The sequence below is a fragment of the Psammomys obesus genome, unplaced genomic scaffold (genome assembly GCF_907164565.1).
Source record: "Psammomys obesus unplaced genomic scaffold, mPsaObe1.curated_primary_1811, whole genome shotgun sequence".
In the NCBI taxonomy this organism is placed as follows: Eukaryota; Metazoa; Chordata; class Mammalia; order Rodentia; family Muridae; genus Psammomys; species Psammomys obesus.
This window is the reverse complement of record NW_026586550.1, coordinates 8,606,562-8,634,284: the sequence shown is the minus strand read 5'-3', so window position 1 is coordinate 8,634,284 and position 27,723 is coordinate 8,606,562. Positions and strand designations below refer to the sequence as shown.

The 27,723-nt window shown below is 37.1% G+C and overlaps 1 protein-coding gene across 1 annotated transcript in view; it reads left to right on the top strand.

Annotated features, from left to right (window-relative positions):
• Chrm2 (cholinergic receptor muscarinic 2) overlaps positions 1 to 27,723 on the top strand; it is a 160,035-nt gene that overhangs the window by 15,654 nt on the left and 116,658 nt on the right. The gene's annotated exons all lie outside the window — the stretch shown is intronic.

Genomic DNA, 27,723 nt, shown 5'->3' with positions numbered 1-27,723 from the left:
TATCTATCTATCTATCTATCTATCTATCTATCTATCTATCTATCTATCTCTCTATCTATCTATCCATTTATTTTTTTATTTATTTATTTATTTATTTATTTATTTATCTATTTATTTATTTTTGGTATAGGACTTCTTTGTGTAGCCCAGGCTGTCCTGGAACTTGCTCTGTAGACATGGCTGGCTTTGAACTCAGAAATCCACCTGCCTCTGCCTCACTATTGCTGGGATCAAAGGCTTGTGTCATCAGCTATTAAAGGCCAGGCACACAATCAAAAAGGTAAATGAACATTTTAATGAAGTTACATCAAATTCTACTGTTTTCTTTTGCTTTCTCATTTCATAAGGTCATCAGGAGACTCTGTTCTCATATTTATTGCCAGATTTGCAAAAATTATCCATGCAGGATCTTTAGAGGGAACAAGAGACAAAGTAGGAAGCCACATTTTGATGTCATCTTTCCTAATTATGTCAATAGATTTTCCTTCCAAATACCGTTACTTCATCTTGAAGACCCAATACCTGTACATGTAATCAGTTTGTCATAAATAATTGTGAGATAAAATGCCAGGATTTTATTATTTTTGTCTTGTTTTTTCCTTTGGTAGTCTTTCTTTTCTTTGGTTTGTTTTTATCAGGGGAAGGAGAGAAAAGGCATAATTCGTGGTGAGTAGTGGAGTTGGTGTTGTCTGGGACACTGAATGTCTCATGGACCCGAGAAATTCAAAGGGAGGTGCCAGAGTGCAGTAGTCTCAGACCACTGTCACTCTCACTGGGAACGTGGTGTGCTCCTGGGGAATGCTGGGAAGGCACTTGCAAAGCTATTTTAAGAGGTGTTTGGAACAGTCAGAGGACAGGGAAGTAGAGGAGAACATGCCAGAAGCCTAGTTTGTAAATACTGTATTCTCTTCAGGGGTTACTCTGTGGCAAAATCAAAGAGGATGTCTTGCCAAAGAATGAAGCTGCTTATCTCCTCCTGACAAAAATTCCACCCCAAATAGAGTGTGCAAATTAAAATTGAAATGTTTCCCTGAATGACATGAAGTCTTCTTTTGTTCATTTGCTCTGTGTCCTTTTTGTATGACTTCTTCCAACTTACAGGCTGGTGCTGTTAGCTGATCCTAGGAATCTACTAAAGACAGGTGATACTTTGTATTTGGATACTTTGTATTTGAAGAATTTAAAGCTAATTTACCTCCACCTCATTAAGAAAACAGTTTATTTATCTTCATATGGGCCCAGAGGGAAAGAAATTTGGACAGGGATGGACATTTTTCCTTGGCTAGTGGTGCTTTCATGACAATGGATCAAAGGAGAGACAAATAAGGCCCTAGACTTTCCTGAGTTCTTGGTAGTAAAAACCCCAAGGCTTCTAGAAAATTGGGACAGGCTGCTCACAAATAGAAATAGGTCTTAGAAGCTTCCTTTACCTCCGCCTCCACCTCATAAACAGCCTAAATCTCAGAGACAGCAAAGGTATCCAAACACAAAGAGGATGCTAAACACCCCATCCACTCATACCCTGAAAAAAAAATGCCCATCTCTCATGTCAGTTTTCCTTTACTTTTTGATCCCACATTTGAAGGTTTACATTTTTGTCTCCCTCTAGTATTCATCCATCTAGTACACAGAAGATAGAGACAAGTGCTCTGTAAGGGACAGCTGTTCTTTCACGAGAAATGCTGGTGACTCATTTGCTCTTCCAGATATATTGCTCAAAAATTATGTGCATCTAAATTCTCAGCTAGACTTGTAGCATGCATAGAGGATTCGTTATAATTCTAATCCTTGTAGTCTGTCATAGGAGATAAGGTGAGAAAAGAAAAAGCACAAAATATGTATATTATACTGGAGACTTTAGGACTCCTGAAAGCGCAATGCAGACAGAGTGATTAATTCCATTGGACTTGGTTTAACAAAAGCACTAAGTGGTCAATAGGGCTTCAGTGCATTGAAAGGGAGAAATAAAAACCTCTCAAAGAATATAAAGAATGAGCAAAATAATAAAAGGAACATGTCAAGTCTTGCATATATGTATAAAGGAAGTTAGAGGGCACTTATTAGGCCAGACTGTGAAGAGTCAGCCGGCCATTCCAAAGCTTATCTCTCTCATTACCACATGCAAAGTCTATCACCAATGGTAAGCATTTTATATTATGTCACGTCCCTCTACTGTTCTATTTTATTTGAAACTCACCTAGTAAGATCATAATAAAAATGGATAAAACCATTTAAGAGAAGATTAGATTAGTCAAATGAAATCTTCTAGTTTATTCCTAGCACACTAGGCTGTACTAAGAAGACCCATGTACTCATGAAATGACAGGTCTTTAAAATTCCCCTCTTCACCCCTCAAATAATCTGGGCTTCAGACAGAACAGTAAGACTATTTCATTGTATATCTTAAAGCAAGTGACTGGAGGAAACAGAAACAATCTCATTGTTTTTGTTTTGTCTTTGTAGGTTCACAGGTGCTTTTCACTTTATGAGAATTTCTTATTAAATGAAAAAGGTGAAGGAATCACGATGAGTCTAAATCATGTTTCCCTAAAGAATGAATCCTGTATCTCTTTTCCTGTCAGCTACTGAATTGGGCAGTACAGGTTGGCTGATATAACAAATCTACTTTTTCTTTTTTTGCTGATTGCTTTTCTCTAAGTATTCTGTTTTGGGCTTATTGTGACTTAAATATAGTTTGCAAAAGAACATTTACACTCCTAAATAGATTAATATATCTACCATCTTAGCTTACCTTTGCTTTTTTTCTTAATATCAAATTGAGAAAACATAAAATTACTAGTGTAGGCTTATTTGTGCTAGCTGGGATGACTTTATTATGAATGAAGAGTATTTAACTCCTATTCCATCATGCTTTCATCTAGAAACTGACCCATGTCATTGCCAGAAATGCCCTGAGCTAACTCACCTGCAATAAATCATCTGGGCGAGTTATGGAAAAGTACACTAGTAGTGATTGGTTTGTACTCTTATCTTGAGTCACCTAAACCTCCTAAAAGATAAAACTTTGTTTTAACCTCAAAATCTCATTAGTTCATGCCTCCTAATTTACTCCTCCTGAGAAAATTACATGTCCAATTGGAAGAAAAGACCAAGTGTTTACTGTTTGATCTCTGTAAAGTAATTCTTCTGAAGGTACTTAGAACATTTGCTATCGATCAATCAATAAATAATAATAATAATAATAATAATAATAATAATAATTTATTTGGAAACATCTTGAGTTTAAATTTTCATTTGAAGAAGTGGATTTGGAGAAGAAACTTTCTCTTCTATAAGGTGTTTGACGACCATCCTTCTTTCATTGAAGTAATACCAGCTTGGGGTATCTTTGGGAAGGAAAACTGAAGAAGGATTACCTTTATGATTTTAATTAATCTTTAGAGTAATGCAAAAAAAATGTCTCCTATCAGCCATAGAAGGATTTCTCTGGAACTTCAAATAGGCTTGATTTAGCTCAAGGTCATTCTCTTTTTATTCTTGGTCCTGGATCTACTGTGTTTAGCCAATGAATCTCTAGAAAGAAGCCCAAGAAAGACTGTCTCAAGTTAAGTAAGAGCTCAATTCTCTTCTCCATGCCTGCTGGCATGGCACACCCATGCCATCTCTGCATAGGGTAGAGGCAATAACTCTAGAATCTTCCTGATTAGTGATTACTTCTGCTTGAAGTGAAGCAGTTGATATTTGACATGTGGTGTTAGAAGCTGTGGGGGTTCAGTGAGAAATATTTTAAGCAATGAGTTACACACTTGAGTAGACTTAACATTTGTCAAGTCACGCTAATCATCAGCCTTCTAGGGAAAAGATCTCTGTGATAGGGGGTATATTTGAGAACTGAGATATTGCCATTTCCTCCTCAAGTTTTAATAAGATCTGTGCCTCACTTTTTCTTTTCTTTTTAACATGAGATATAACCTGTTTTATTTTATAGTTATATCATCTTAATAAAAAGATTCCTAAACTTTCAAATAAATATCAATACAATGATATCAGTTGGAAGTAATTGTTTTGTATTCAGCAAATTATCTTTATTTTGTTACAGTCCAGGGCACAAGTACAAAGAATGGTGCCATCGCTTTTGTCCTGTGTCTTACCATGTCAATTAGGGCAGTCAAAGAAAATCTCCCCAAGACTTGTCAGTGAGCTAATGTGATCTACATAACCATTCATTGAGACTCTCTTCATGGGTAGGTCCAGGTTGTGTCAAGTTGACAATTAGAACTAAGCATCACATAAGGTTATTCATGGTCAGAATCATTACGATTTGAATCTATTTCATAAGCACTGCTATGCTATACTCACGGAGTGTCCTGAAACGGCAACCACTGCTTACAATGACCTAAATAACACCTTCTACTATATTCATCTAGTTTATTTGGCTGTGTTGGTTATTACAGAGATGTTATTTTCTTACACACTTAAAATTATGTACTTATTAGATTTATTTATTATTCCATTTAGAGCTAGAGAAATTTTACAGACGCAACATTGGGACTGGCCATCTCAGATGCCTGAAAGATAAATTAGCTAAGATTCTCTCATGTAGAATAAAATCTGTGCAGCAGATATGACCAGATATAGCTGGTCTTTATTGTTTATTGCTTTTTAACCTGCAATTACTTTTCCTGTATTTTTTCCTAACCTGGGAATATTAGTTGAAGTTATTACTAAATTATTAAAGAAATACCTTTGAAACTAAGACAATATGTTCTTAAATTTTAAGAGTTATTTAGAATATAATTTTACATATGTATTTACCAATGTCTTAGACAGATTTGGAAGGGGGTAACTGAAATGTACTCTAAGCAAAAAGGTGGGTACATGTTATGAGAACCATAATGTGACCTTGACACAATTTTCTGTCCTGTGTGTGTTTGTATGTGTATGTGTGGGTGTGTGTGCACACAGGCACATGTGTTTGTGTATATAGATAAAAATAAGAGAAATAGAGCATATTTTCTTTAGGGAAAGTATTTGAACAGAGAGCATTCTATGGTTATTGGCTACCTTTCAAATTAAGTACTTTTTCTTTGCAAAATCTCCAAAGAATGTCAGTACACCAAAGAAAATCACCATGTTCTGCACTAGTAAGAACCTGTGACTCAGAGGCAGCAGGAGGATGAATAGAAACAGTCTGTTTACCAGGGGTATTCTAGGGAGAAGCCCCAGAAGACTGCCTTCATTCCAGTGGCCAAAAACTGTGAGCTATACTTGGGTGAGTAATAGAGCGAACTTTTTACAAGAAGTTGCAGGCTGGCTTCCTAGGCTTTCCTCAGGACTAATGGTTTTATGCAAAGATACACTTATAAGAATTAAGCTACTCTTTCTCAAGTACATATTAAACTGCACATACACACAAACTATTGAAAATTGTCTTTCCTTTTGCATTTATCCCTACTCTTTGTCTTTTTTGTCTTGGGAATGGGCACTGCCAACTTCTAACTAGCTATGCCCAGCAACTTAGCACTCACTTCTTTTAAAATTACCTTTTCATTCTAGGATAGTTTTAGAGATTCAGCAAGACTGCACAAAATGTTTCCATGCACCATCACAGAACTTGTTCCTGTGAAGACATTGTTGTGCTGCACTGGGCACTAACTATCATTGAAATGTTATGGACCAAAGTCTTGTTTCATTGGACCCACAGAGTTGTTTCTCAACTTTCTTTTTTGTATTAGGAATCATATCCTGGTATCAAAACAAAAGTAGTTGTCAGTTCTCTCTCCTGAACACTGCAGTAGTTTATTGTGAGAGACATTTTAGCTGACATTGCAGCTTTAGGGTTTAGTGGCCAGACATTTCACAGCAAGCCTTTCAGTCTTGGCTAGTCTGCGAGCTTTCTCCTGGTTATTATGGTTATGGTTAGTCTGTGGTTATAGGAAGAAAAACACAGGACAGTGCTATCCATGTGTGTCATCATGACTGGTGTTGAACTGATCACGGCTTGTATGCTGTGACTCATATGGGGTTCTTCTCTGCCTTTGCTTATCACATTCTGTACCACGGCCCTCTGGAAATGACAGTGAGTTTCTCACATCTCATGCTGGCCATCTTGAGTTGCTGCTGCTTCAGAGTGTGGTTTTAGCCACCCTTATTTGCTTTAAACTTTCTTGAATATGATAAGCTTTTCCTGCTCTCTTCTGCTTTGAGGTTTTCATAGAGTTCATATTGTATTATCTTTCATGAGGAGCAGTGGTTCTCAACCTTCCTAATGCTGCAACCCTCTAATACAGTTTCTCATGTTGTTTTGACCCCAGCCATAAATTATTTTCACTGCTGCTTCATAACTATAATTTGCTACTGATATGAATCTCAATTTAAATAGCTATGTTTTTCTGGTGGCCTTAGGTGAACACTATGAAAGGGCTATTTGGTCCTCAAGAGGGTTGCAACCCACAGGTTGAGGACTACTGATGTAGAGCGCTCCATAATGAAAGTCCCCTGATTACTAAACCACATGTCAAAATGCCTTCATGTGAATCCAAAGTAAAGTGGGATTGGCTTAGTCAACATCCTAGCAGGCAGTAGGAAGGGATTCAAGAGACTCCACCCAAAAGTGAGGAGCTATAGGCAGTTGATGCTTTTAAGGGGAGGGAGAGTTGGTTTTGTTTAAGGGTGTGGCTCTAGTTAGGTTGACCACTCCAATGGATGGCCTCAAACCTAGAAGTATATGAGCAGCACAAATTGAACTTGATGATTTACTTTATATATTTTTTAAAAGATCAAATGAAGTTGGGTGGTAGTGGTGAGAAAGAGTAGATCTGGAAGAAGTCAAGAGGTTAATATGATCAAAACACATTACATAAAATCCTTAAAATTAGTGAAAATTTACTTTTTAATGGGATTGGCTTATGTCTAGGCACTTTGCTTTCTTTCTAGAAGTTTTGCAGTCCATTATTTGATTTTCATTTTATGTTTTTGCTAACCAGGGAGAAAGTAGGAACAACAGTTAATTTATCAGTGAAAATTGATGTCTCATACATGGTAGATGGCTGAAAGAATGAATCAATAGAAGAATAACAAGAATTGAAAGTGAAACCTTAGGGAAAGGCATATACTTTAGGTATTTCTGGTGATAATTTATATTTATGAGTAAATATAAATCTATATGGAGATGTGTATTTATTCATAATCTACACATATGTACATATATTGTGTAATACATACATTTATCTATCTATCATCTATCCACCTACCTATTGGCATTTGGCCTAAGTCCCCCCAAACATAAAAAATATTCCGACTATGTCAGATTTATTTTGATCTCTGTGTGATAACAAGTTAAATACCAAGAGGGGAGAAAGTAGTACATATTTGAAGATAGCTAAGAATGAGACTGACAAAGAAAGCTTACAAAGACACTCTTACTACAGTTCTTAACAATGAGGTAAGGTTAAAGATGAAAGCACCATTTTTTTTTCTTTCTTATAAAACACAAAAGTTTATCTCTTCTGTTATCCTGGTTTATTGAAGTTTTCATTCCATCCTGGAGTAGTCCTGGAATCTGCTTAACACCCATGATCTCTCTTCTTTTTCACTTTATCAGTAGTGATGTCAACAGTGTTATTTGTTGGGCTCCTTCTTTTTAGAGTAAGTGGAAGACTAGAAGTCCTGTAGTTACTTAACTGAAAAGCAGGAAGCAAGTATTATCTTTTCATTAGGTCCCAACATATGTGAAGGTATCAGTAAAGCATTTTTTTTTATTACAACAACCTTATCTTCTCATTAATAGATCATAACAGTGCTGATTTGAGATAATGGGACTTCTCTTTCTAACCTTATTTGGTCATGTAGGCCATATAGGATGTAGAGGTGATAGTTATCAGAGGTCATCTTCTCCCTATTGACTTGCCTTCTGAAACAGTTGTCACTTGCAAAATATAAAGAGAACTCTCTGAACACAGAATCTCTATGTATTTGTTTGCTTGTTTCTCAAAACAGGATACCACTAAATAGCCCATACTGGCTGTGAAATTTTGACATATCCTTGATTGGCTTCAATGCCATGATACTTCTGCCACAGCCTTCTTAATCTGGAATTATAGGCATCTGCCATGTTTGACTTTGTGGAATATAGTGTTTCTTCTATCACTTATTTTGTTCTTCCTATGGCCAAGGAATAAAAAAAATAATGAATACAGAGTAGCTATATAGATAAAGCAAGAAATAAGTGCAACCACTTGAACAATAGCAAAATTGCCACCAAATATAGCAGCAGGAGATTTATTTAAAAAGGCAACATATCAAATTGAGCATCTGTGTTCCCATCTGAACAGTAGAGAGCTGTAGTAGAAGACCTTTGACAGACATGATATATCCTCTGGAGGCACTAAAGGCTCAGGTTAGCACCCTATTACAGAGCATAAAGATCAATCCACTAACCCTTGACATATCGAACACAACTTACTGGCTGTGAAGGTTAAAATAAGAGCTGTGTCTAAGGTAGGGTGTTAATGAGCCCAGTGTGCTTAAGGGCAACAGTTTCCTTAGTCTTTTTTAAAATTTATTTATTTATTTTTGTTATTTACAGTTTATTCACTTTGTATCCCAGCCTTCTTCCTCATCCCCTTCAAATCTCACCCTCCCTCCCTCATCTCCTCCCCTGTCCCTCCCCCAGTCCACTGATAGAGGAGGTCCTCCTCCCCTTCCATTTCACCCTAGCCTATCAGGTCTCAGGACGACTGGCTGCATTATCTTCCTCTGTGGCCTGGTAAGGCTGCTCCCTCCTCAGAGGGAGGTGATCAAAGAGCCAGCCACAGCGTTCATGTCAGAGACAGTCCCTGTTCCCCTTACTAGTAAACCATCTAGGACACTGACCTGCCATGGGCTGCATTTGTTCTTTATTATCTCCATGCATGGTCTTTGGTTGGAGTATCAGTCTCAGAAAAGACTCCTGTGCCCAGATTTTTTTGGTTCTGTTGTTCTCCTTGTGGAGTTCCTGCCCCTCCAGGTCTTTCTATCTTCCCTTTCTTTCATAAGATTCCCTGCACTCTGCCCAAAGTTTGGCTATGTGTCTCAGCATCTGCTTTAAAACCCTACTGGGTAGAGTTTCTAAGATGCCCTCTGTGGTAGGCTCCTATTCTGTTCCCTGTTTTCTCCCTCTTCCAATGTCCATCCCATTTGCCTTTCTGAATGAGGATTGAACATCTTACCCAGGATAAGATGTTCTTGCTTAGCTTCTTTAGGTGTAAATATTTTAGTATTTTTATCCTATATTATATGGCTAATATCCACTTATAAGTGACTATATACCATGTGTGTCTTTCTGCTTCTGGGATACCTTACTCAGGATGATCTTTCCTAGATCCCACCATACAGAATTTGTGGTAATTTACACATGGAATACTACTCAGCAATTAAAAACAAGGAAATCATGAAATCTGTAGTTTCCTTAGTGTTGAGGATGAGTTTTCTAGGAAGATTGCAGTGCTGTGCTGGCTGTGATTTTTCACCAAAATGTGAGCCCATTCAAACCAAAGAAAAATAAAGTCTCACTGTTGTCAAGCTCTATCTGGCATATTGTGTATATTCATATTTGCAATTGTGTCTTTATAGTAATAGTAATTGTTGGTAAAAGTGCACTAGAATATCCTTAGGCTGATACAATCTCATGAGAGAACCACAAAGGAGGGAAACTGAATGTTATTTCCAAATTAAGGAGGTGAGTGTGATCGCACCAGAGAATAACGGTTGGGGGGCATGGCAGTGATGTGGCAGCATATGTTGCCAATGACAACTTATCTAGAGTCTCAAATGAGACCTCAAATGAAACCTTAAGAAAGATTGAGTTTGAATTAGTAAAATATTGCTAAGCGGTAATCAAGATAATAATATGGCTGGGTTGTGATTATGTAAAATGACCCTGACTTATGAATGCTACATAGTTTGGAAAGTAGAAAGACTGAAAAAGGAGCTGTAGGTAAAAAAACAAAAAAACAAAACAAAACAAAAAAAAAAACAGTATATATGATATGTTGTGGTTGTTTAGCTTGAGGTTTCTGTGTGTTTCTGACTCTTTTCCTTGATATTGGGATCCTTTTCCTCCTACTGGTTTGCCTTGCCCAGCCTCGATATGAGAGTTTGTGCCTAGCCTTACTGCATTTTGTTATGACATTTTTGGTTGCTGGGATGCCTGCTCTTTTCTGAAGGGAGACAGAAGAGAAGTGGCTCTCATGGAGCGGGGAAGTAAGGGAATGGAAAGGCAGAGAGTGGGGAGGCTCTGGTTGAGAAAAGGTATGTGAGAGAAGAATAAGACAGAAGAGAAAGAAAGAGAAAAAGAAAGAAAGAAAGAAAGAAAGAAAAGAAAGAAAGAAAGAAAGAAAGAAAGAAAGAAAGAAAGAAAGAAAGAAAGAAAGAAAGAAACTGCTGTTATATAGGCTGATGATGTGCAATCCAAGTTAATTTCAGTGCATGTGATGAGGAGGTAACAAAGTAGGGAAATAATAAAGAGCAAAGTAGAGTGGCCTGAACAGTTAATGTGTTGGTAGTGGTACTAGATTCGACCTTATTAGCAGTTAGGTTTCCAATTCCAATAAGCAATTGGACAACTAGTGATACTGAAGGTTGCATATGAAGAATAATTAGTTCAGTTATGCATAAATTTTGAGGATACTAAGAGAGGAGAATTATTGCTAGATTTTATATATTTTAATATCTACATATGATGAATCTAGGTACCCAAACCTTTATATGCTAAAGACCTTTCTGTAGAGCACCTTGATATTTGAATATAACTGCACATCTCAGTATGTACTTAAATCATTTCTATATTGTTTATAATAGATTTCACAATGTAAATAATGTGATAATACTTACTATATTGTACTTTTCAATAACTGTTGACAAAACAAATATCTGTTTATGTTCAGTATAGATGCATTTTTATATTCAACTAAAGTTGATAAAATCCTTGCATATGGAGAGCCAAACTGTCTATTACTAGAAAACTGTGACTGATACTTAGATATACACAATTTATTTTCAACACATGCTTACTCTCAGTAGCTCTCATGCTGGATCCCCTTAAGAAGTACATTTGCCAGATAGGAGCAAACAAAAGCAGATTTGTAATAAATGAGCTCCTAAAGTGGAAAGCAATATTGGGTCGCTTTTCTTAATTGAAAACATTTTTTATCTTTTATTAGTTTCCCTGCTTCTTGTTTTCTGCCATTGCCTTTTGAATACTGCAGGTACAATTAAAGGTAAATTTTAAACAGTATAATGGTGGGTTTTGTCGTTACTAGAACTAGAATGTTTTAGCAAGCATTAAAAGGAGTCATGAGAAGTAAAACAGTCACGGCTTCTGCCTCTAAGGAGAGAGCTCACATGCATATCCATGTGGCTTCCCTGTCCTGTCTTAGTTTCACTAATGTGCTTCCTCACATTTGGTTCTTCTTTTAAGTCTCTCAATGTAATCTTACAGGAGTTTTATATGGTTTAAAATAAGAACACTTTGTCAAAAGAAGTTTCAAATGGCACCACTTTGTGTTTATGCCCATCTCTGTAGTGACACACCATGGCTAGCTTATTATATAGAGGTGTGCGTTTCCCTAAATATCGTGGTACAACCTCTGATGTCCTCGAGGACAGTACTGATTCTCAGCCATCTTATGGTGATTCAACATTTTAGCTGACTGACTGAAAGTCAAATGAACAGAAATAACAACAACAACAGAAAAAAAAAACCACTTCAAATTAACATCAAAGGTTTTTAAACTATTTTCTTGAGGTTTATGTGTTTCTCAGTGTCTATACCCTTGATTTATGGGATGCTTACTAATAAGTTTGTGTTAGTGTCATGTGGATTTTTTAACTGTAAGCAAAAAGAATATCACAATGTTTTGATATTGAAATGTCTAACTCAGGCGACTTTGAATGAGAAGACATGCCATTCACTCAAAACAAGACATTAATAAGACATTAATACAGTTGGAGCCACATTTCATTAATCACTGTAGAAACAATTCATCAACACATAGATAATATCATCTATTCTCCTACTGTGTTTTTAATTTTGCATCATAAAATAGAGAATGCTCTGTTACTTGTTTTCAAGAACTCTTTCATTTGACTCAATAGCCTACTTTGAAGAAAGCAGGGATTTTCATTAGAATTAATATAAGGGGGTAAAAATACAAAACATTGTGGACTGGGCAATTAGATGTGGGTGCATTTTCTAGCTGAAAATCTTGTGTTCATACAACTATTTCGGGCAAAGTCTTGCAGCCAAATAAATACTGAAAAATGATCTGGTGAAGAACAATCTCTAACCAAGAGAGCTTAGTTTGTATTATTGACATTATTTCTCATTGTAGTTTCCCAGGTGTCTTTGAAGACTGTTGAAATAAATAAAAACAAGCGTAGACTCCTGCCAAGCATCATTGCCCACACAAGAACAGCAATTGCACTAAAATTCATTCCATCAGCCCTTCTCCCACCCCCAGACTCAGAGGCTGACAGTGCTCCAGCATATGGAATGGAGATGCTGTAGAAGGAAACAAGGACCCTTGAACAATTACTAGTACAACAGGTATCCCGCTATGCCCCAGAGTGAGCCACTAGGAAGAACAAGAGCAAGCTTTGCTGAAAAGCAGCAAAAGAGGGGTGACATCTGAGGTAGCAGCATCTGAATGATGTTTAGGTCAGAACTCTGCATTGGCTTTCCCAGAAGCAACATCATTTGGGAAGTGTTAGGAATCATGTAAAGAAGAGAGAACGTACAACAGGAAAAGAAGAGCAGCTGGGAAGGGGGTTTATATAAAAGCTGGATACTTGGAGAGTGGCAGAGCTTAAACACAGGAGAAATTCTAATAAATGGTTTCAAAATCACTACCTTCATAACTATCGTGCCAAATGCAAAATAATTATTATTTGAAAGAATCTGCTTCTAGGCTGATTAAATTCCTCCCGCATTTCTAGTTCTCATTAGAGGTGGTAACAGCGACCCTCCTAGATTTGTGTAAAAGTTACTGAACTCTGAGAAGCAGCAGCTGCCACATGGTATCATCAGGGCCTCATAAATGACCTGAATGATACTGGCTGAAAGGTCTGTGGATAATGTCAGCTGCAGACCATCTCATCTCAGCAGGGCAATATTTATTTATTCATTCATTTATTCATTTATTTATTTATTTATTTATCTATCTATCTATTTATTTATTTATTTATTTATTCAATCCTGGGAATCAACCTTACACCTCATGCATGCCAGGAAAGGAAACTATTTCTCATTAAAAAAAATCTTGAATAAAAAAAAAATCTTGAATCTTGATTAGCTTGATAATCATTCATAAATTATAGAGACAGATACAATATTTCTGGTTTATGCATAATACATGCAACCTCTAAAAACAAGATCAAAGTTTTTAAGAACATTATTTTTACTTGTTTCTTTCACAAGCTACTGGATTGTATCTTTACAGCCTACAGTGTGACTCAATAGCCCAGTGTCCTTAGAAAGAGAAAAACTGAAAATCCCTCTTTGAAGGTCTAGACATAGCTGAATGTCATGCCACATGTATTTAATCTCGGTATTGAGGCAGAAGAATCACAATTTTGAATGTATTGTGGACTAGAAAGGGATACCCTGTCTCAATTTTTTGAAAGCAAGAAGATTTTAACGATTTTAACAATAACTTCTCTTGTCCTCTGGGTTCTTACAACAGAAATAACACTGTGGGTTTGTACCTTTATTCTGGATGGAAGTGGACTGAAGCAATTCAGATTCACAAGCTTAAGGCCAGGTTTCCAATGTCATTGTAGCTGTGCTGTCCAAACGGATTTGAACACAGACCCATTAGATACTAGTCAAAAGAGAAGCAAATAGTGCCTTTTTGCATTTTCTGTGCTATACATAGTTATTTAGCATGTATCATGTATGGTCTGTACAAAAGTGAATCAAACAGACCAGCTGCTGCTCAAAAAGTTGTGACACTGATGCAAAGATCAATGACTTTCAAATCTCACCTATCCTGTCTTTCTGTCCTGGCTGTTACATTTCTTTTGCTTTTAAGTGTTATCTTTAGCAACATCCAAATATTTTTTCATTGTTATGAGACTCTAACAATCCTTGAGCTTTTAGTTAGCTGCATTCATTAAAAATAACTGAATTAATGGTGGGAACTAGAAAAGATCATCTCAAGTGAGGTAAGCCAGAAACAAAAAGCTACCCAGAGTATATACTCACCCTTAAGTGGTTATTAGGCATATAGTGTAGTATAAACATTCTAAAATCTATAGTCCTAAAGAAGCTAAATAATAAGGAAGACCCTAGGGAAGATGCTCAATCCTTATTCAGAGGGGCAAATGTGATAGACATCGGAAGCAGGAGAAGACAGGGAACAGGACAGTAGCCTACCACAGACGGCCTCTGAAATACTCTACTGATCGAAGCAGAGGCTAAGACTCATAGCCAAACTTTGGGCAGAGGGCATGGAATTTTACAAAAGAAGGAGAAAAATAGAAAGACCTGGAGGGGACAGGAGCTCCACCAGGAGACCAACAGAGAAAAAAAAATATAACTGGACCCTGCAGAGACTGATATCCCAACCAAGGACCATGCATGGGAAGGACCTAAAACCACTGCTCAGATGTAGCCCAGAGACTCAGTCTCCAAGTGAGTTCTCTGGAGTAAGGGAAGCAGGAGCTGTCTCTGGCATGAACTCAGTGGCTGGCTCTATGATCACCTCCCCCTGAGGGGGAGCAGCCTGACCAGGCCACAGAGGAAGACAATGCAGTGAGTCCTGATGAGACCTGGTAGGCTAGGGTGAGATGGAAGGGGAGGTGGACCTCCCCTATCAGTGGACTAGGGGAGGGGCATGGGAGAAGAGGAGGGAGGGAGGGTGAGATTGGGAGTAGACAAGAAGGGGCCCACAGCCAAGATACAAAGTGAATAAATTGTAATAAATAATAAGTAAAAATAGAAAAAAGTGCATAAAAGTAATTTAACTAATAATTTTTCTACCACACAGTTTTACAACTTTACAAAGAACTTGTGCACACTGTACACACAGTATATTAAGTGAAAAACATTTCATTTTTCCCCACTTAATACTTGAAGAAATATGGGCCTGGAGATAAAATAACTTGCTGAAACGCAGGTTGTGTTGATTTCTAGAGCAACAATGTGAAATTTGCATCCACATACCCAGAGATAAGAGAGTTCTAATCTATCACACAATCATACAGGGAGACGTATGAATGAGGAGCTTCATCACTTCTCAAATAAAGCTATCTTAAGCTTTTCAGCCTCCTACTTATGGATCATTGGCATTGCTTGTTTGTTTTCTGTGACCTTCCTCTTGCATGGAAACAGATCTCATGTCAAGATAGGAAAAAAACAGGGATTTAGTGCTTATATTTACACTGTGATCTGTCTATCATTCTTTAAAGCTTAGTTACCTACACTCAGCATTTATTACCTATCCTTATGTCTATCTGTCTGTCAGTCATTACCAGTTATTAAAAGCCTCAGGATCATTGATAGAATTAATAGTTAATGTACATTTCAGAGGAGTTTGGATGTAGAGTGTGAGTTTGGCATCAGTGAAATTTTAATTTGTAGTGCTTTCTAAGAGTATGCACATTTTAAGTGTTGTCTTAGTCCTTAATTGAAAACTAATATTCATCAACACTTCTGGGTATTTATACATCAGACCATGAAGGAATATGGGTTATGAACATAATCCTTGCTAGGTCTTACTAACTCAAAAAAGGTACTTTTCCACCAAACCTTTAGTCTAGTTTAAGAACTTGGGCTGTATTTTGAGAAAATGCAAACGCAGGGCACTGGAGAAGCCATTGCACCCTTCTATGTGTAATAAAGGAACGTAGTTGAAGGAGGCAGAAGAAGATCTCTCAGACCCACCAACTGCATCACCTCGTAGCAGTAGTTGAAAACATAAGAATTGAGTTGCTTAGATTTAGGACAGTGTTTAGGACAACCTGGAAAGTAAAGGACAGGTCATAATCAAGCAGGTCCTTACTTCCGCTGGCCCCTTCTTTTTCCTGCATTCTCCAGTCATAACTGAGATACAGTGATTGGCATACTTCGCAGTTTGGGTCCAAGGCCTGACCTGCAACCAGCCCTTGGATTTGTGAGGAGTTGGCTTTCCCAAAGCCATCCCCTACAACCACAGGTCCACATCAGCTTTTTCACTTGAATGCTAGTAAGACACCCACGCTCAATTGCACAAATACAGATAACAGCAATCAGATGGGCAGTTAGTGAAATTTGAACTTTCACTGCAACTTGGAATTATTTGTAGACAGTTTAATACATTTGTTACATAGCAGCTATGCAGAATAAAATTTGGCACTCTCCAGATTTTTATGATATGGCTGACACTACTTGCAAATGTTTACTGCTTGATTCCCTTGATCATTGTTTTTTCTTTTTTAAGGCAAAAATGTGTAAACCTGAGATGATTGTTTTGGAATATTGAAAATGTGCATACTGACCATTAGCTCAGATAACGTTCTAGAAATGGAACCTGATGATAAGAGGCAAATGATGGGAACTGTGTGGGTCTTGATGGCTGCGGGTTGCGAGTTCTTCAAGCACCGCCAACGAAGAGGAACGCCCCGCACTTTATGGAAGCCTGGCTGATTTGGAAAGTTCATGGTTCGACATCATGGATCTCCAGGTGGGTCACGTTTAGAGATACACCAACCTGGAGGACTCCATGCTGTTGAGCTGTTCACAAGCAGCGCAACATCTAACAACGTCTTCCAAGAACTAAGTGGGAGTCTTCCATAGTCAGACGCAAATCTCCTTCGTCAGGGAACCCCACTCTTCATCTTTCAGAAATGGAGACAGATGTCACATTTCTGCATCAAAATATACGATATTTCGGTTTTGGAATTAGTTAACCTAGACTCTGTTGCAACACAAATAAGTATAAAAATGGTGATCTTTCCAAAAGCCAATTAAAACTGAGGAAAGTGTAATTACGATCTCAACTGTGAATTTTAATTATGTCTGAAATCAATTCTAGTAATGGATGAGGCTGGTACCTAGAGAAACTTTTTTTTCTAAAATGTAAAGTTATTGAACATCCGAAGATAAGACGGCAGCATCTTATTCTCTATTAATGAAACATGGATTTTGTTTCATAATGAATGCATATAATTTTTATATTTTAACATATTTTAGAATGCTCTTTCTGGATGCTTTATAATACAGTAGTTCCCTCTTCTCTGTGGCAAACACAGCCCAAAACCCAGATAAGACCAAACACTGTCTATTTTCCTGTTTATAAATACCAATGACAAAGTTCAGACTATAAATTAGTTGTAGTCACTGATTCACCACAAAGGCAAATAATAAAATAAAATAAAGTAAGTACACCATTGTCCCAGACAAAAGGATAAAAAATTACTTAAAATTTGCAAATTATTTCTTGCATTTTCCATTAATATTTTCAGAACATAGTTGTCTGAAAAGATTTGCAAGTTTTGAAAATGAAACTGAATGAGAGGGAAGTACTGTAATGCTCAGTTAGGTTGAAACAGTCATCCTAATGGAGTTTCAGAAGAATTCACTTTTCTCTAAATGGTAACATGGTGTTGGGGCTTGGTTTAAGGTTATGTGGTATCATACTGAGAAAATACTGCAGCTGTAATTGCTATGATGTTATTTTTAATAAACTGTTGAATTTCATCTGCTGCTATTTTACTTAAACTTTAAACACAAATTAAGTTAACGCTTTTTTATTAATTTTTGAGTAATATTAGCCCATACTTAGATGAAAGTTTTATTGGATATATGAAATTAATCAGTGCCCTCTCTCACCTTATAGAGAGTTTATATAGAATAAAAATGACCACTGTATTAAATGTTTTAATGGCTCTTCATGTAAATATGTTTATAAACAACAGCAACAATTACCTGTAAAAACTTAAATATTATGCTGGGAAGATGCTTAGTGATTTAAGTCTTTATAGTAGTATATTCCTAGATAATTTCAATATTCATATTTATGCATATTTTAGAAAATTATAGATTTTGTGTTGATTATGTAATAAAAACACACTTTTATCAGATAATTATAACCTGATTATAGTAATTATTTCCCAAATTGCTTACTTTTTCTCTCATTTTAATTGCTTTACTCATTCATTATTGATAAATTTTGGCATAATTTTATGAATTAGAACATTTGGAATGATTTTGCTTTTGTTATAAAATTTTAAAACACATTACTTATTAATTTATTTTTAATATGCCTCAGAGATTTTAATTTCTCTTCTTAATGTAATTTCTTCAGTTACTGACCTATCTCTCTCTCCTTCTCTCTCCCCTCTCACTCTCTCTTCCTTCCCTCCCTTCCTTTTGTCCTTTCTTCTCCTGCCTATCCTTTCCTTTTGCTTTTCTTAGTTTTTCAATCCTTACATGGTATTTCAAACATTAGATCTATGATTTAGTTTTTGATAGTCATTTGATTGTGGTGAAACAGATAATAGGATAATGAAGACACTTTACCTCTCTACAATTCATCACTTACAATTCATAATGAAATATTTACCTTATGGTTATATGTGAAATCAATGAGATAAAAGCTTTGTAACCATATAGTATAATAACAACAAAGTCAAATATTCAACTCAAATAAGAATGCCTTTATAAATTATAATAGGGCTTTTATTTTAGCAAATTATTTAAACTTTAAAATCTGAAGTCCAGGAATTTTATTACTTTACATAGTTTTAAACTAATTTTTTTTTAATTTATTACAATGTATTCACTTTGTATCTCAGCTGGGGACACAGAGGAAGACAATGCAGCCAGTCCTGATGAGACCTAACAGAATAGGATCAGAAGGAAGAAAAAGAAACCCTCCCCTACCAGTGGACTTGGGGAGGGGAGTATGGGGAGAAGAGGGAGGAAGGGAGGCATTGGGAGGGGAGGAGGGAGGGAACTAGAGAGGGGATACAAAGTAAATAAAGTATAATTTAAAAAATAATGAAAAAAGTGAACAAATTGTAATAAATAAAATTAAAAAAATCTTATACATATACATACATTTTTTATTTTTTTTGCATTTTTACTGAGAATATGGCTTTAAAATATCATTCTACTGAAAAATTCTCAATTCTACTGAAAAAATTAGTACATGGACCATTGAAAATTGCTTTCTTTGTTGATGTGGACAAAGTTGTATGCATACAGATAGACACAGGTGTAAAGGCAAAGAAATATAAACATTTTAGTTTCATTCCTAAATCATTATATAATTTATTTCTTTTTCTATTTGCCTTGTGAAATACTCCTGATTTCTAGTTGTATTCTCATCTCTAACACCTATTGCATTTGGACCAAAATACAATCAAATTCTATCTTTTAAAATATATCTTGAGTTTTTTTAAATTTTTTTATTTAACTTTTATTAATTACACTTTATTCATTTTGTATCTGCCCATAAGCCCCTCCCTCCTCCCCTCCCGGTCCCACCCCCCTCCTTTCTGCATGCATGCTCCTCCCCAAGTCCACTGATAGGGGAGGTCCTCCTCTCCTTCTTTCTGATTTTAGTCTATCAGTTCTCATCAGAAGTGGCTGCAAGGTCAGGGTTCTAGGTTATCTCCATGGATAGTCCTTGGTTGGAGTATGAGTCTCTGGGAAGTTCCCTGTGTTCAAATTTTCTTGTTCTGTTGCTCTCCTTGTGGAGTTCCTGTCCTCTCCAGCTCTTACTATTTCCCACTTCTTACATAAAATTCCATTCACTCTGCCTGACATTGTCCATCAGGCTCAGCATCTGCTTTGACAGTCTGCATGGCAGAGGCTTTCAGAGGCCCTCTGTGGCAGGTTCCAAGGTTGTTTCCTGTTTTCTTCTTCTGGCTTTCAGAGGCCCTCTGTAGCAGGTTCCTAGGTTGTTTCCTGTTTTCTTCTTCTGGCTTTCAGAGGCCCTCTGTAGCAGGTTCCTAGGTTGTTTCCTGTTTTCTTCTTCTGGCTTTCAGAGGCCCTCTATATCTTGAGTTTTGCATGTAATTAACTATTACTGCTGCCCTCTGTTCCATCCATTCCACATTCCCCAAAGGACCAGCTTATCCAACAGTGATTTCATTATCTGTTAACTTTCTCCTTTGAGCTTGTCTGCTGATGTGTGAAATACTTTAAGAAGTATACACAATATATTTTGATCATACTCTTTTCCCTATTTTTATTTTGAATTTCTGTGCATTCTTTTCCTTCCCCAGACTTTATTTATCATTTCATTTTGTACCTCTCTTATGATCCTGTTTCTCCTCCACTATCATCTGCCTTTCTTTATCAATTTGTGGATAGCAGTTGCCATTTAAAATTATGGTTCCTAATTTATTTTACAATGAAGATCTCTATTTCATCATACCTTATTTTCTGACAGTTATGAAAATTATCCTTGCAGGAGATGTTTTTAAAATTTAGTGTTTCTTTTTCTTCACGCCTAGTTTCAGATCTTTGTTAATACAACCTGATAATTTATGCAGTTTTTTGCTGCTAAGTCTTTCATTGTGTTACTCATGAGTGTGCGCACTTTCTTTGACTGGCGTGTTTTCAGTTAGTTGCATTGTGGGATGACACGACTTACTACTCTCTGTTTTAGTAGTTCTGTGATTACAAGTCTTCATGTGAACGGATCTGTTTTTAAGTATTTTAATTCTGATTCACCTTCTTGCAAATTATTTTAATACTTCATTTTTTTGAACCCATTTTTTTTTCCTGAGCTAATCCACATTTTTTTTTTTTTTGTCTTTATCTGTCCTTTATACAAGATATGTTAGGTGACTATAAAGCTCGTGAAACCTGTTTCTGCATTTTTGGCTTATCAGTACTCTATGTAGCAGATTAATGTGGATTCAGAAGCATTGGCTGCTGGGTTGTCTAACATGGTGCATCCTGAGAGAGCATAAGAGACTATCATCCGACTCACTTGAGCTGATGCTGAGGGGATTAAGAAACACAAGTCTGAGGTGCTCTTAGGCCATCAGTATTGTTGTTTCTGCATTTCACCCTAACTGTATTTTTCTATCTAGGAGAGAACAATTTTTTAACATGAAACTGAAAGTGCTCCACCTTGCCTCTCTCAGAAGTTTCACATCTTCTGATTTTAAATAATTGTCAGGATCTAGGAAAAGAGATACAGACCTCCCCAGTCTCCAACCCAGACGCGGTTGTTCTGTGTCTTGTTGATTTATTTTTCTATCACTGTTCCTTTCTTTCTGTAGTGCTTCTCCATCCCTTCCTCAGAAGCATTTGTCTGATATGCTTGGTAATATAAGAAAGACTTTACCAAGGATCATTTGAGTTCATATTAGGTTAGTAGCTGGGACATGGTAAAACAGCACTGTAGACATAAAGAACAATAAAAATACAGTTCTCACTACATGTGTGCGTATTTGCACTTACTGTTTTACTTAAGCCTAAAGAAACAACGTGAGATGACACTTTTAAGTCATCAACCTTTCAGGAGACATGTACGCTGAGTCTGGACTAACCTCTAAAAGCCGCTTAAGAGGAGTGTGTATAAAGCATAGTTTGAAGGTATGAGCTCATCAGTGTAGGATGGGCATAAAAAAGGGAGCTGCTCACATCTGGAAGCAGAGAAAGGAGAAGTTGGTGCTTCAGTGTCTTTTGTATGTGCACAATACCTCCATATACACAAAAGGTATTTAACAATAGCTAAGTCATGCTAACTGCTTTTTAGTCAAGTTGAGGGCTTTGGTTGCAGCTATGGCTAGCCAAAAATAAAGTCTACGAAAAAAGAAATGAGGACAAGACTATATTCAAGGTACTTAAGTAATTTGATGAAAATACAAAGATGCCCCTGTAATTCTTTTTTTTTAATTTTTTATTAATTACACTTTATTCATTTTGTATCCCCCCCATAAGCCCCTCCCTCCTCCCCTCCCGATCCCACCCTCCCTCCCCTTTCTGCATGCATGCCACTCCCCAAGTCCACTGATAGGGGAGGTTCTCCTCTTCTTTCTGATCTTAGTCTATCAGTTCTCATCAAAAGTGGCTGCATTGTCCTCTACTGTGGCCTGGTAAGGCTGCTCCCCCCTCAGGGGGAAGTGATCAACGAGCAGGCCAATCAGATTATGTCAGAGGCAGTCCCTCTTCCCATTACTATGTAAACCACTTGGACACTGAACTGCCATGGGCTACACCTGTGCAGGGGTTCCAGGTCATCTCCACGAATAGTCCTTGGTTGGAGTATGATTTTCTGGGAAGTTCCCTGTGTTCAAATTATCTTGTTCTGTTGCTCTCCTTGTGGAGTTCCCGTCCCCTCCAGCTCTTACTATTTCCCACTTCTTACATAAAATTCCATTCACTCTGCCCATCAGTTGGCCATCAGGCTCAGCATCTGCTTTGACAGTCTATACTGCAGAAGCTTTCAGAGGCCCTCTGTGGCAGGTTTCAAGGTTGTTTCCTGTTTTCTTCTGGCTTTCAGAGGCCCTCTGTAGCAGGTTCCAGGGTTGTTTCCTATTTTCTTTTTCTTCTGATGTCCATCCTCTTTGCCTTTCAGCATGGGGATTGAACATTTTAGTTAGGGTCCTCTCTTTTGCTTAGTTTGTTTAGATGTACAGATTTTAGTGGGTTTATTCTATATTGTATGTTTATATGAGTGAGTATATACCATGCGTGTCTTTTTGCTTCTGGGACAACTCACTCAGGATGATCCTTTCCAGGTCCCACCATTTACCTGCAAATTTCATGATTTCCTTATTTTTCATTGCTGAGTAATACTCCATTGTATAGACGTACCACAGTTTCTGCATCCATTCTTCAGTTGAGGGGCATCTGGGTTGTTTCCAGCTTCTGGCTATTACAAATAAAGCTGCTACAAACATGGTTGAGCAAATGTCCTTTTTGTGTCCTTGAGCCTCTTTTGGATATATGCCTAGGAGTGGTATGGCTGGATCTTGAGGAAGCGCTATTCCTAGTTGTCTGAGAAAGCGCCAGATTGATTTCCAGAGTGGTTGTACCAGTTTACATTCCCACCAGCAGTGGAGAAGGGTTCCCCTTTCTCCACAACCTCTCTAGCATGTGTTGTTCCTTGAGTTTTTCATCTTGGCCATTCTGATGGGTGTAAGGTGAAATCTCAGGGTTGTTTTGATTCTTTTATTCTAATATCTAAAGTACTATACAGTCTCTTACATATAGTGATGTTAATAAGTACTAAGCAGTTATTAATTACTTACAATTATGATTTGCTTGGTAAATTAGCAGCATTCCATTGTATACTTGACCTTCCTGCTTTCTTTTCATCTGAGTGCTTGAGTAGAATCCATGTAATTATTGCTGTAATAAGATAAATTCATTTACGGGATTTTAAATCATTCTTCAGAACTTGAAGGTCCTGATATGAAAGCATTGAGTGCTTTATTGCCTCTGTTGCTACACCTGTCACCAATGTAAGATGTGAAGACTGTGAGTCTCTTTTCATCATGGAGCAGCTCAGAATAAAGCCTCCTGTGTTTACTAAGGTGGGACATGAAAAGAAACATGATTGGAGGCGTGCAGACACTTGCAGCTCTCCACATACAGCTTCGTCCATCATTGCCCTCACATCTCGGCAACATGATCAGATCTGGCTGCCTTCTTAATGTTACCCATTTCTGTGCTGCTAATGTTTTGTTGATGATGAGTTTAACCAACTCTGGATTGCACCATTCTTAGGCACAGGTGGGTTAATCAAAAGTAAGGTAGATGTGTGTAAGTGTGTGTGTGTGTGTGTGTGTGTGTGTGTGTGTGTAAGAGAGGATGGTGTGGAATAAAATTTGTTTCCAAATGAAATCATTTAAAAAGTTACTCAATTTTCATTCAAAATAGTGTTTTAAATTAACTCATGATTTCATAATTTAGTTGTCACAATATTCTAACTCTGTTCCTGCATAGTAGAACAGATTTTGTGTGATTTCTGTCATTTCTAATGAAGTCTTAATCTATTTCTAGTCATTGACATTCCAATAGCTCTTATTTATGAGAAGAAAGAAAAACCACAGTCTCATAAAGACGTGATCCTAAGTTACACATTGTAAATTGTTTTATCTCAGCCAACTAAGAATTGGATTTCAGTAATGGATAAACATTAATATTTCATCCCTTGATGAATATATGTGATGTAATAATGTGCTATATTAATAATTAGTAACATCTTACACATACACTAAAATGCACAACACACATGTGAACATACTATATATATATATATATATATATATATATATATATATATATATATATTGCATCACTTGCTGCCTATTTAGCACTTGTCTAAGTATATGATGGGATTATTGTTCTTAAATTAATATTTGAAGTAATAGGTTTGGAAAGTGTAGTAATTAATTTGCTCAAAGTCATACAACTATTTCCCTTTGGGACTAGGACTCACAGCCATGTTCTTCAGCTCAGTGTTGAATGGATGCTAATTTATGGAAATCCTCGGGTGATATCTCTCTGTACAGGCTGGTTTAAAGAAAGAAATGAGTGGAATAGTTGTGTTTGGTTGCAAAAGTACTTGGCAATAGTTATAACTTAATGTAAAGAAATATCTTTGGTCAGCAAATTGTTCCATTTTCAAAGCCCTTATGATTCACTTTTTTCCTTCTTATATGACATTTATAGTTGGTATTCTTTCTTCTACAGAATCTGTCCTTTAGAACTGGCTGTGTGAATTAATATTCTCCTCAACAGGAGGGCTGCTGATTTTTTTTTTAGTTAATTTTTTATCCAACCACTTTGTTGAAGGCATTTATCAGCTGAAGGAGTTCTCTAGTAGAATTTTTGGGGTCACTCATATATACTATCATATCATCTTTGAAGAGTGATACTTTGACTTCTTCCTTTCTGATTTGTATCCCCTTAATCTCCTTTAGTTGTCTTATTGCTCTGGCTAGGACTTCCAAGTATTATGCTGAAGAGATACGGAAAGAGTGGGCAACCTTGCCTTGTCCCTGATTTCAGTGGGATTGATTAAGTTTCTCTGTTACTTAACTTTCAATACATGCAATGCTACTTAACAAAATTAAATTAAAACATCAATATGTTTTAGTATCATCTTCTTGAAATGAAGTGGTAATGTCATGTCGCCTGTCCTGGAGTGCTCTGCAAGGAGATAATTTTGACAGTTTACTGTAAAACTTATAATATGTCTCAATAAATGTTGCTGTGTTAATAGAGCTATTTAGTTCCTTATATAGACGAGAAACAATGGAGAAAAACTAAGACTTCTAGTGGAAATAGTTTCTATATATGCTACACATAAATTTGTAAGTTATATGTTTTCATTCATCTCCTAACAAATATCTGGTTCAATGAGTGGTTAATGTCTACTTAAATGTGTCTATAATATAAAGCAGATTAGTCTACAAATTTTTATGATAAATGTGTTTGAACATTCTCTTTGTGGCTGGCATCTTTTCTACCGAAAAAAATTAGGATGGAGCAAATTGTAGATTAACCTATCTATTATTTAAAGTAGTAGAATCCCGACTTCCTATAGGAAGAAGTCAAGAGAGTACACTTTCAGAAACAAAACCTTTTTGGAGAACTTGCAAAGCAAGCTCTTTGTCTGGGAGTCTTGCAAACATGTTTCTATGCTTGTCTTGGAGATGTCTTTTCAGTAGATGCCCTGGGCACATGCAGCTGAACTCTCTCTCTCCCTCTAACGACTTAGGGTCTACAGGGCCACTTGACTGAACACCTGAGTGTCCACTGGTGCTTCTCAGCTTTGTAACATTTCATTGTCACACAACACTGTGAAGTGAGTGTTCTCCTTAAGGACAACAAAGTTGAAGTGTAGAGAAAAGATAAATATATAAGTATCAGAACTTAACATTCTGACTTTTCCTGCCTTTTTTTTCTTTTTTTCTTATTAATTACAATTTATTCACTTTGTATCCCCTATAAGCCCCTCCTTCCTCCCCTCCTGGTCCCACCTTCCCTCCCCCTTCTTCACGCATGCCCCTCCTCAAGTGCACTGATAAGGGAGGACCTCCTCTCCTTCCTTCTGATCTTAGTCTATCAGAGCTCTATCAGAAGTGGCTGCATTGTCATCTTCTGTGCCCTGATAAGGATGTTCTCCCCTCAGGGGGAGGTGATCAAGAGCAGGCCAATCAGATTATGTCAGAGGCAGTCCCTCTTCCCATTACTATGGAACACACTTGGACACTAAACTGCCATGGACTACATCTGTGCAGGGGTTCTAGGTTATCTCCATACCTGGTACTTGGTTGGAGTATGAGTCTCTGGGAAGACCCCTGTGTTCAAATTTTCTGGTTCTGTTGCTCTCCTTGTGGAGTCCTGTCCTCTCCAGCTCTTACTATTTCCCACTTCTTACATAAGATTCCATGCACTTTGCCCAACCGTGGCCATAAGTCTCAGCGTCTGCTTTGATAGTCTGTAGGGCAGAGCCTTTCAGAGGTCCTCTGTGCAGGTTTCTAGATTTTTTCCTGTTTTCTTCTTCTTCTGATGTCCATCCTCTTTTCCTTTCAGGATGGGGACTGAGCATTTTAGTCAGGATCCTCTCTCTTGATTATTTTCTTTAGATGTACAGATTTTAGTAGGTTTATCCTATGTTATATGAGTGAGTATATACCATGTGTGTCTTTCTGCTTCTGGGACAGCTCACTCAGGATGATCCTTTCCAGGTCCCACCATTTACCTGCAAATTTCATGGTTTCCTTATTTTTCATTGCAGAATAATACTCCATTGTGTAGATATACCACAATTTCTGCATCCATTCTTCAGTTGAGGGGCATCTGGGCTGTTTCCAGCTTCTGGCTATTACAAATAAAGCTGCTACAAACATGGTTGAGCAAATGTCCTTATTATGTACTTGAGCCTCTTTTGGCTATATGCCTAGGAGTGGTATGGCTGGATCTTGAGGAAGCGCTATTCCTAGCTGTCTGAGAAAGCGCCAGATTGGCCTTTCTTTTTCCATTACAATAGAATGCTTTTCTGTTTTCATGTAGGAAATGTGCCTGACTGACCCACACATCGTGATTGTTTCCCAAAGATCATTGCCAAATGCTAGAATGGTGCTGGTTGGCACTGGTGATTCACTGTGCCACTGTTCCCCACCCATCAAAATCACTTTCATACTCTGAATTAAATGTCTGTATTTATTTTGAATGATCCACAAACATGACAGGTGAAATCCAACTTTACCTCCTTTCTTCGCCTGCCTAGCTCAATCTCCTGCTTTGCATCAGGATTCCAAAAATATATGCTCACTTGCTTATCTCTGCTTCCTTTTATTTCATGTCATTATTGCTCCAATTGTTAGCTTACTTTCCTGGCTCAGGCAATGTTTCTCAATTGATTATGCAATCACTGAAGTGGCAAACTTGAGACTTACCCACTTTCCAGTTGATTGCAAAGATTCATAAAACAGCATCTGAAGAAAGAGAATATCTGAAAGAAAAACAATTAAGGCTTTCGTTCATTATTGTGTATTATAGGAACAGGCACTTCAACCTGCTTATTTCAGAAAGGAAGAACTTGGCTCATTGTGGTTTGCCATGGGGTCTTCAAATCACCTGCCACCTAAAATATATTTCACCCCTTTCACTTTGAAGCAATGTATAGAAGAAGCATGACCTGCCCCTGAAGAAGCCCATGGAGAGAGTTAGAAAGAGCCCCTTTAAAACATGTGGCAGTTAGATGAGAGAAAAGGATTTTTTTTTTTTTTTTTTTTTTTTTTTTTTTTTTTTTTTTTTTTTTT